We start from the raw sequence: 10,437 nt of genomic DNA, 5'->3' as shown, positions 1-10,437 counted from the left end.
ATTTACTGTTGCAAATTAGTTGCATATGAACGGAAGTTGTAGGATACAGGTCTGGTCCTCGCACTGGCCCTCATCAGTTGTTGCTCGTATTGCTTACTTGTACTGTGGGCAAGGACTCAGACCCTTCCCCCCTGTGTGATGTCAACACTGACTCTCCAGTCTCTTTCTAATGTAAAGTCTAATGACTTAAAATAGAAAAATTATGCTATCAGATTTTCTACATTGTAGCCTACTCAAATAGGCATATGTGTCATTTTGTGTGTAATACTATCTACACAGGAAGATGGACTTCCAGTCTGTGATTATCAGCTGTTAGCTGAGGACTTTGAGGAGATCCTCATTGATCTCAGACGCAGCCTTTGGGTGAACAACAATTTGAGAGAGATTAAGATCTCACAGCGAAGCTAAATAGGGAAAATGTACTTCAAATCAAAAGCAAAGTAATGTGTGGAAACTGATGCATGACCATGAATGTGAGCTTCCTTGAAATAATATTGCAATGATGAATTTTAGTTTTACCATCTCTGGTTGGTCCTGAACACACACAGCTATTATGATATTCTGTTATGTATACATTAGAAATGCTATCATAAGTATTTTTACCCAAGATCTGTGACCTTGAAATAACCTCCAGCAGGTAAGAGCCCAGTACTCAGGCTAAAGCATTTAGCCTTCAGCCGTAGATTTCCAGTTAGTGCTGGCGCGGTTATATCACCCACAATTAGTTTCCCTTGACAGATCATAACAAGTTTCTATTATACAATCTAATAACAGTAATGAGACTTCCTGGTGCTACAGTGGAGAGATTTCCTCCTTTTATCTTCACTTGCCTTCACTTGTTTCTTGAAAAGATAAGAATCAAAATCGGATAGATTGGTTTATGCACAAGTGAGTGCATTGTACTGACATCCCACTCAAGACACTTTTCCAAGACATTTCCTTAGAACCAAATTAATATTAAGGGAAATCCAAACAATAGAACAAAGAAAATTACATAACATTGTCATTATAAACAAAGGAAGTTTTCCAATGACCAGGTTTGATTTCAGAATATCTAAATATCTTTACTGATCAAGTTATTTTTATTTTATTTGAGGACATTCCCAGTTGTTGCTCTGACAAAGTCAGTTCCTTAAGAGACCTTCACTTCAGACTGCAGCACACTTGCTCTCCCAATTTTTGAAGTCCACTGTAACATGTTGCTTAAGGGACATGGATCAATATTTGATCTGGGCTCCTCATTTCCAATTTTAAGAACAATTGATCCAAATCCTGTTACCCTCATCGTTATATACCATAAATCGATGAAATACCTCACATCAACAAAATGAACATAGAGAGCTGTCTTTGTGGCATGTTATGTAATCAAATATTGATTTTTTTATTTGATTTTATTCTAAAATGTTCCCCCAGACATCTGTGGCTGAATCTAAAATGTGAGACGGCTGTTTAAAATTGTCTGCAGTGATGTCTAGCCTAACCCTAACCCTTGAGACACACATGAGACACACGCGAAAACTTGACAGCTTGACAACTTATGCAACAAATCATTGTTTTGGCACTTAACACTTGCACAACCTGTCAGGTTACAGATATGTAATCTCTCTTCCTAAGAATGATGTCCCACAGTAAAAAGTTTTATTTATTGCGTTGTTTTTAACAGAATGATCTGCACTGTTGCTGCCCAGAAAACAGTTTTCCCAACAATTCTGTAAGGAGTTTGAATGTGGTTTGTCATCTGAAGCCGTGAACACATTCCCATCTCCTGGTGCTGTATATTATGGTCTGGTGAAGAACTAAACTTAAAATAAAATGGCACAGTTTGTCTCTATTGTGTTGCAGACTGTTTTCCGACCGTTAGAAAACTGAACTGAACATAGAAAAAATAAGTGTTGACTGTAGGCTCTGTGGTTTATCCTGGCAAGCCAATACACTGTCTCTGGAAAGACAAGCTGCTGAAATGTGAGTTTCCAATGATATGAGCACCACAAATGCAACACCATCACCTCCACTGTATTGAGTTGGCAAAAGAAGTCTAAGCGGTGGTTATCTCAAAACCTCTGTAAATAAAACCTTAACTATCTGCATGACTAGATTGGGTAAGTGAAAAGGCTTTTATTGTTGTTGTAATGTGACCTTTTTAAAACACTGTGCCTATATTCACACATAACTTTTATTACATTTTGCAGCCTTGTCACTTCAGCCTAATGTGTGTGATTAAAGCCCCTCCCCTGACCCAGTCCTTCATAAGTTTATAGAGACACACTCTATTCACTGGTTAGACTATAAAGTAATTTATCATGGCAAACTGAATAGTTCTGGAATAATCACAAGAACAGACTACAACTCTGTCTGCTGGCGTTAGTTATGTCTGAGTGGTGTTTAATGAGGGATATTAAAAAAATGTCTGGACGAGGGGGTGGCAAGGCTCATGCTTCTCTTCAAAAATACTCATACTCATTTCCTGGCTCCTTCTGCTTGTGTGTTAACATTTTTCCAGGCTGCAAACTCCATTACTTGGGGACGATCTCACCCCTGTTCCCTATTTCATAAATCCTCGCAGATTTCAGACAAAAGCTCCTCTCGTGCAGTTTATATGCTGTTTTCACAGCTGTCTGGCTTGATCAGGGCATTTAAAAGAAGCGTGAGTGAGAGCTCATAGGAGATGGAATCAAACCAGCCCCTGGGTCTGATGTTGGGAGTGGCCCAGGGCCTTGACTCTTGTCTGAGACCACTAATGCAACTTTGATGAGCACTGTGTGACACCACTAATGCAGCCAGCCATGGAACACAAAGCCATTCCTTCAGAAATCAAAGTTAAATACAAATCCTTTCTTTTAATGTTCTGCGTCTGACTGCTCAAATGTTCCTGGCAACCACATTCTGTTTTTACTGTAAAATTAGTTGTCTCTGTACGACAGTCAGGATTTGGAAAAAGATCTGTGTCTTTCCTCAAGTTGTGAATGCTTGTATGATGTACCATTTTCATCTTGTTTTCAAGAAAAGGCAAATCTACGCTTTTAACAAGACATTGTGCAATACGTTGAGTCAGCAATCGGTGGGCGACCATAATCTAAACATCTGCTGTCTGAATTTTAGTTTTGTTTAGTTTTCATTTCGTAATATGAACGTCAGAACAAAAACAAAACATGTTAGTTACACCAGGAAATCTGCCATTTATGGTGAAATGAACTTTTTTTATGTGCAGTGACCAAGCTGAAAGTTTACGGTTGTGGATGTGTTGTTAATAGTTTACAGAAGAACTGAGCAAGAGGTAAACTATGTGGGTGAAAGTCACTTGATTGGGAATGAATATTTGATCGTCCAGCCGCAGGCAGCATGGACAAACTTGCTTATGACTTCAAATGTTTTTATGTAGTGAGCATCCACTTTGTCAACAACTGCAAATGGCTTTTCCTGACAGTGTTATGCATCACACCAATTAGTCCCGTTAGACCAAGTCCAAAGCATAACATTTGACACAACCAAGATTGTTTATTATGACAGAACTCAGCTTCTGCTGCTGATATCTTTTGAGTTTTGTCCAGTTAATGAAAAATAAAATGTATTGTAAAACAAACAGATAACAGGAATGTCTTGTCTCAGATAGTTGAATACTCTTTTTTCTTCTAATGCTGACTGACAGGCTACAAGGCCAAGGTTAACCTCAGAGGGACAAATAAGATGATTGCTTGTTTTACCGAATGGCTTTTGACGGGATGATGATACAGAGATGGCAGCCACAACGTATCACTAACGTGTCTCCTCTACATTCCTAAAAACATCTCTTCTATCTAAAAAGGAAACCATTTAGAAAAACCTGATGGAATGAAAAAATACCGTGAGGGCATATTTTGTTAAAACCTTCACCCTTTCAGCCTTTGTTTAAATAATCAAATTGCTTCTAATCCATGTAAATATTACATACAAATATGAAACCATTATAGAACACAGTATAACTTGTTGTATATCAGTAGAAAACACTAAATTGGAATTATTGCGTTTTCAAAATAATCCAATAGGGTGTTGTTCCACATAGACTCAGGTGGGAAGGTAAAACCCCTAAAATGATGCACATAATCTATTTCCCTCAACTCGTACCTTCTGGTAGGTGCCACATGCCACTGTATGCCACTCCAGATGCAAAACAGTCTCTTTCCACACGTCATCACACTCATGAACTGTTAAATCAGCCATGCTATGTTACAGAGCAACGTCTACTGTACTTACACACACACATATGCTGTGTGTATGTATAGTACACCTCCTTGTATACATTGTGCATACATGTAATATTCATTACACATCTCTCCAATATTGATTTGCATTATTCCTTACACTTTTAATCTGTGCTGGCACCATCCTGTGTATATTTAGAACTACTGAAAGCTGAGGTCAAAGTCCTCATATGTTTGCACTTTGCCAATAAAGCTGATTCTGATTCTATACTATACAGTATGTACACATGGACTTCAAACCCTCTTCGTCTTGGGATACTATCTGAAAAAAAACCTGGATACAGAGCCCTCTACTGGATGAAATATAAAGTGTTCAAAGCCTAGGAAATAAAAAAGTCAATATACTAAATAAAGAGCCTTCCCTCCTTTTTTGAAAACATGTGCACGCAATAACATGTGTGAATCAATACGTGTACATACTGCATTCCATGTAACTGTCATTAGACAGGATATTTATGAAAGGCTAAAACATATTTGGATTGATAAGGGTGTGTCTAAAATCTGTTAACATACACTGTGACTTGCCTTTAAGTAATGGTGGAATGTAACTACATACATTTACTGAGGTCCTGTACTTGACTTAAAATGTTGTGGTACATGCACTTAATTTGAGTGTTTCCATTTTCTGCTTAATCATATTTTAGTTGCATTATTTGACTTTGATTTAAAAGTGAAGTAGGAGTATGTGGAGTAGAAGTAGCAGAAATGTAGAAGTGCGCCTTAACTGTACTTACATGCAAGTACTTTTCTTGCATACACTGCAGACACTGAATAAATCACTGCCTTTAGGTCACATAGAAATGGCCTTACAGTTGTCATGCATCAGAAATAACATGTTAGATATAGGAGTTGCCAAAAAAAAGAACACACACACTTGCCCATGTTTCAGAGAGAGCAAGAGATGACAAAGATCAGCATCAGTCAATCTCTGTTCTGCTCTGAAAGAGCACCTGTCAGACATTCATCACAACACTGAGGAATGGACAGAGGTTTCCACTGTTAATCCTGATCCCTTTCCTCCCCAATCACTTGCATTTTTGCTCTTCTCCATCATCCTGTCATTCTCTGTCAGCCCGTGAATCTGTCCATCTGTCTCTTTACTTGTCCCGCTCTCTGTTCATGGCATCCCCCATTAGCCCCTGGAGTGGTTTCCACTAGAATTTTGGCAACTGTGTAAGTGAGACTCAACTGTCTGCCAATGTGAGTGTGCCAGGCAATTGGAGTGATACATGTCAGTCTCCATGGTGACAGGCTGCATGTTCTGCATGCTGATATCCAATCATATCCAGTGTAGTGACAGAGCTGTTGCAGTGGTCTGCTGAGGGAAGAGCGTCTTATTCCCCCAACTCCTCCTGTACTCTCTGACACTTACCTCTAATGTTTCTGCTGCACGGAGTAGATGCTTACAGATGGAATGTCTTATCTGCTTTGTGACCAAAGAAGTTTGATCTACATATATCTTTTACACTAGAAGTGTGGCTCAATGAAAGGCAAAGTCGCTCTGTCACTCAGTTGGTCCACCACTTTGGTCCAGACGAAAATATCTCAACCACTATTGGATGGATTAGCATTATATTTTGTACTGACATTCATGATCCCTAGAGGATGAATCCTACTGACTTTAGTGATCCCCTGCTGTGCCTAAGTCCAGCCCCGCAGAGCTGCTGGCATGGCTGTAGCCTTGTTTCTGTATGTTTCTGCATTGTAAATAGTGTAAATACTGTATCAAACAGCTTTATGTCAACATGCTTGATAAAAATGACGGTTATATTTAAAAAAAAAAAAAGATAACAGTAATAAGCTTAACATGTTAGAGATTTGGCTCAGGGCACAGGTGGGCAGGGCTGTATCCATCTTGTTCAAAGGGCAGCTTTCACATAAATTCTGCTCACTTTCTGAGGATGTTTTCTATATGAGATGACAGGCAGAGACAGATACTGTCTGTCCTCCTGCCTCATAGAAGAGTGTGCATGTGAGAGAGAGAGAGACCCAGCTATCCACTCAACAGTGATACTAAATCAAAGGAATAGGGCTCCTGCCTTTTGGATGATGGGTGATGCTGAGCTCCCATCATGGAGTAACAGTAATGAAGCATTTTCACTGAGGCTGCTGCAGCATCAGGGGGTGGTGGAGCCCCCGGGATTGCATTAAAGACTTTCTGTTCTCTGTCACACTTGGCACAGTATTTACGATCCCATGTGACTGGAGGTGGAAAAGAAAGCTTAATGCAGAAATGGATTACATGTGACTTTTACATTTTACCTGCATCTTGCGTCCTTACAAATGACAACTGAACTAAATGAATCAGTGGGAAAGCTTTCAGTCATCATTCAGTGTTAGGAAAGGAAATTAACAAATCGGTTTAACTGCTCTGTGTCAGTTTTTGTAGGACTGTGAATACTCATCAAAAAATGATCCTGCTTACAATAATCTTTTTCAGTCGATCTGATTAACCAGAACTGTGGGTGTTGAGCTCCTCAGAGGATATCGGCTGGATCGACAGGCATCTGCATCTGCAGCATCATTAGAGGGTGTGTTTTTGGGTGAGAGAGAAAAGTGGAAAGAAGAAAACCCAAGGAAGAAACAAACAAACTTGAGGTCAGGAAATGGCGACCACAAGCCAAAGGTGCTGTCCAAATCCATTACAGCCTGCTGTTGCCATGGTAGCAGCCCCCACCTAAAATCCTCTTCTCACCAACCTTTCCTCCCTTTTATTACTGTATGTTACCAAGAGGCAATCACACAATGTCAGTTGATAAAATCTCTGTTAGTGATGACAGCTGCCAGTTACTCATGTAGCCATCGGACCAGAGAATAAAACTCTATGCTACTTGTGTGTTCAAGCACTTACCATCAAAAACAGTGTCAGATTTGATTACAGATGACGCAAACACAGAATAATTCCTGCTATGCTCTGATTCCTTGTGCCATATCAGTGCCTCTTTCAATCAGGCAAATATGTCGTGGAGTGGAGAAAGTCTTTTGATGTGATGAGAACAAGTCCTCTTTTCCTCATCTTGGAAAGTGACCTCAAGCAGGAAATGCTGTCATCAAAAGCCCATTGTTGATTCTGATAACAACCTAATCTTATGAGTCAGCAAAACAAATTAACACTAACCTGCAGCAAACTAATGTATCTCCATTATCTTTCCTCCGTTGTGGTCTGCTGCCATGAGCTCATTCATCTTGGGACTGCCATTAAACTTTTGACTTCGGCTCCCTGCTGCACAACCAGGCCGATGCACTCTGTCTGCTGGTCGCATCACTGTAATGGCTTATAATGTATGCTAGTAATGTAATGTATAAAGTTCTGTGTCTAATGCATCTGGTGAGGCGTGAAAGTTAGGAAGCTCTAACATCATCTTAGAGCCTGACCATAACAAGCCAACTTTTTGATGCTTTGGCTGGTCAACTTCTGGGACAGCAGATGTAAAACTTTACACCACATTTGTTATTTATAAACACTATATAGACATTTACAATTGGTTTATAACACACTGCAATGTAGTTGTCAGCATATACAGACTTTTAAATGTTTATTAATGCACAGTAATTGTCAACAATTATAACTTCTCCTCCCCTTATGAGTGCCCACAGGAGGAGCAATAGCTGCTGACACACTTCAGCTATATCTCCTTACAACACAACTGTAGCATGTTATAAAACTTGTGTTAAATGTTAATGTACTGCTTGTAAATGGTAAATGGGGGTAGACGATCTGTGTGAGATGGGTGACTAACTTTCCCAAAAGTTGGTCTAATCATGTTATAATCAATGTAAAATTATTGTAAAATAAGTAAAACCAGGATTTTAGGATTTCCCATGACACTGACTTGTATTGTGTTTTTGTGCATGATCTGCACACATTAATTGATGGATGAATATGTGTTGAAGCTACGTGCAGGCTCCTGATGATGGTCAAGAGTATTACTCACTTCCTCACACACCCACACACCATAAGCCCAGACACTTGCACACAGTGGCAGACATCAGCTCCCACTTCTCCTCCTGCTGTTGCAATGCTTTGTCACAAATAGCAATTTGCTGTTATAGGCATATTTATGTGACACATTATAGATGGTAATGTAAGGCCTTTGTTGGGTCTGAGGATAAGTATAGGCCCACACTGTACATTCTCATGTGTCTCTGAAGTGACAGTTTGACAAGATGTGTCTAAGCGGCTTGGCATGTATTAGCATACCCAGCACCTCATCACCAAGCTGTCACTCTCGACTGGACAGGAGTTGGGCTGAAGTGTTACATCCTGTGAGACTCAGGGGCAAGAAAACCTCTCCTCACATCCTCCTGTTCCACACGTCCTCCTTCTTTCCTCTCCTCTCCTCATACTTTCAGACTGATAAATCTCTAAGGCTTTAAATTGATGACATTATCCATTATTCACAGGTAAAATCAGCCTCATCTTGCACAGCCCATATAAATGAAGTCTTAGGCGCTGTACATTTCTCTCAAACCATCACCTGAAAGTTTGATAATTACCATGCATTAGCATAGATTAGCCCAGGCAAGGTCAATTGTTATCCATTTCATCTTCCTCTTTCTGGGGATTTTTTGAGACTACATCGCCTCTAGGAGTCAGCAGCTACAGTGAAACCCCTGGGAGTTTTGTTTTTTTCCCACAATTGAGTCGCTTGATCGGATAAAGAGGAAAGGCACAACAGGCAGCGGAAGCAATGTGAAGGTTGTTCGAAGATCATGTGCAGCCGTCTTCACTTTCAGCTCTATCTCCTCTGCTTCGGGGGATCAGAAGGGCCCATGGCGAATTTGAAGGGAGGTGATCCACACATTATCAAACCAAGCTGCCGTTTCAGTGTGGAAGGGACTGATTCAATCTGCAAGGTAGCGTAAAGGTTGAGTAGTCCAGCTTCATGGAATTATGAATGTGATCTGCAAATGTTTTTGTCATCACTTCTCCCCAGGGTGACAGGGATTTGCAACCCCAAATGTCTGGGAATAATCCATTTTTGATGTGATTGTTACAGTTATAAAAAGCCCCTCCATGCTGTGGATTTCAATATAAGCGTTAAGTCAATTTCAGACTAGGTTAGATTACCTAATTATTCATTCAGACACAGTAATTTTGTCTAGTAGTGGATCTCTAACATACAGAACACACCATGTATTGAATGTACCCATGAAAAGAACACAATCAATACATTTTTGTAAATAACCTTTTAGCCATATTTTTAAGTATACAAACCATCTTACATTGTGTTTACATATTGAGGTTTTCAGTCATGTTAGAGCCATGGCTCATGGCAGTCCTAGTCTGTCGGCCCATTGTTGTTCGGCTGACTACTTTGGGCCACACTGAAGTATTTGAAGTTCAGCTGGGTCACTGAAATTTTGTACAAACGTTCATGGTGATGGATGAATCCTAATGATACCCCGACTCTTCCCCATTTCCCCCAGCAGGTAGTTTTTAGTGACATGTCTCAACAACTAGTGTCGTAAAATTTGGCGCAGATAGTTTTGGTGTCCAGTGGATGTCGCCTAATGACTTGCCGATCTTAGTGATCCCCTGACATTTTCTCTAGCGCCACCAGCAGGTAAAAAGTTTCATGAAGTCGGTGACATCCAGCTCAACATCAGTTTGATACAGACATTCATGTTTCCATTGAAATTAATTCTAATACTTTTGGTGATCGTTTAACATCTAACATTTATCATCTAGGTCCACCGTCAGGTTTAAATTTCATACAGTACTTTGGTTTATGACCACATACCTGTGTTAATGACATTTACATTAGCCTCAGCTGTACTTTGTGTTTAGCGCTACTTACCAAATGTTAGCATTGTCATTATGAGGGTGTCAACATGCCGATGTTGGCATTTGTTTGCATTACAGCATTGCTGTAGACATTTTGTGGCACAAAATCTCATCTTTATAGTAGTTAACCTTCCTTTCTTTATGTAGGCAAGACCACATCACATTCTTTTATGGGTTTTTTTCGTAAGTGTCTTATCGTCCTACATAGTCTGTTGGTTCAGCAAAACCAGTATTAAGTCAGACAGAGAGATGGAGATGGAGGGGTGCAGGGGTCCACAGAGGAGTGTATCCAGGTGGTTTCTAAACAACTTGTGCCTGTGTCAGAATGACAGATGGCACTATCTAAGCTTTGCATCAATCTTACCTGATGGCTCAGCAGTGACTGGTGATGTCTGTCAGTGGGTTAGCTTC

Source organism: Pempheris klunzingeri, chromosome 13 (assembly GCF_042242105.1).
Source record: "Pempheris klunzingeri isolate RE-2024b chromosome 13, fPemKlu1.hap1, whole genome shotgun sequence".
NCBI lineage: Eukaryota > Metazoa > Chordata > Actinopteri > Acropomatiformes > Pempheridae > Pempheris > Pempheris klunzingeri.
Note: the sequence above shows the minus strand (reverse complement) of the source record.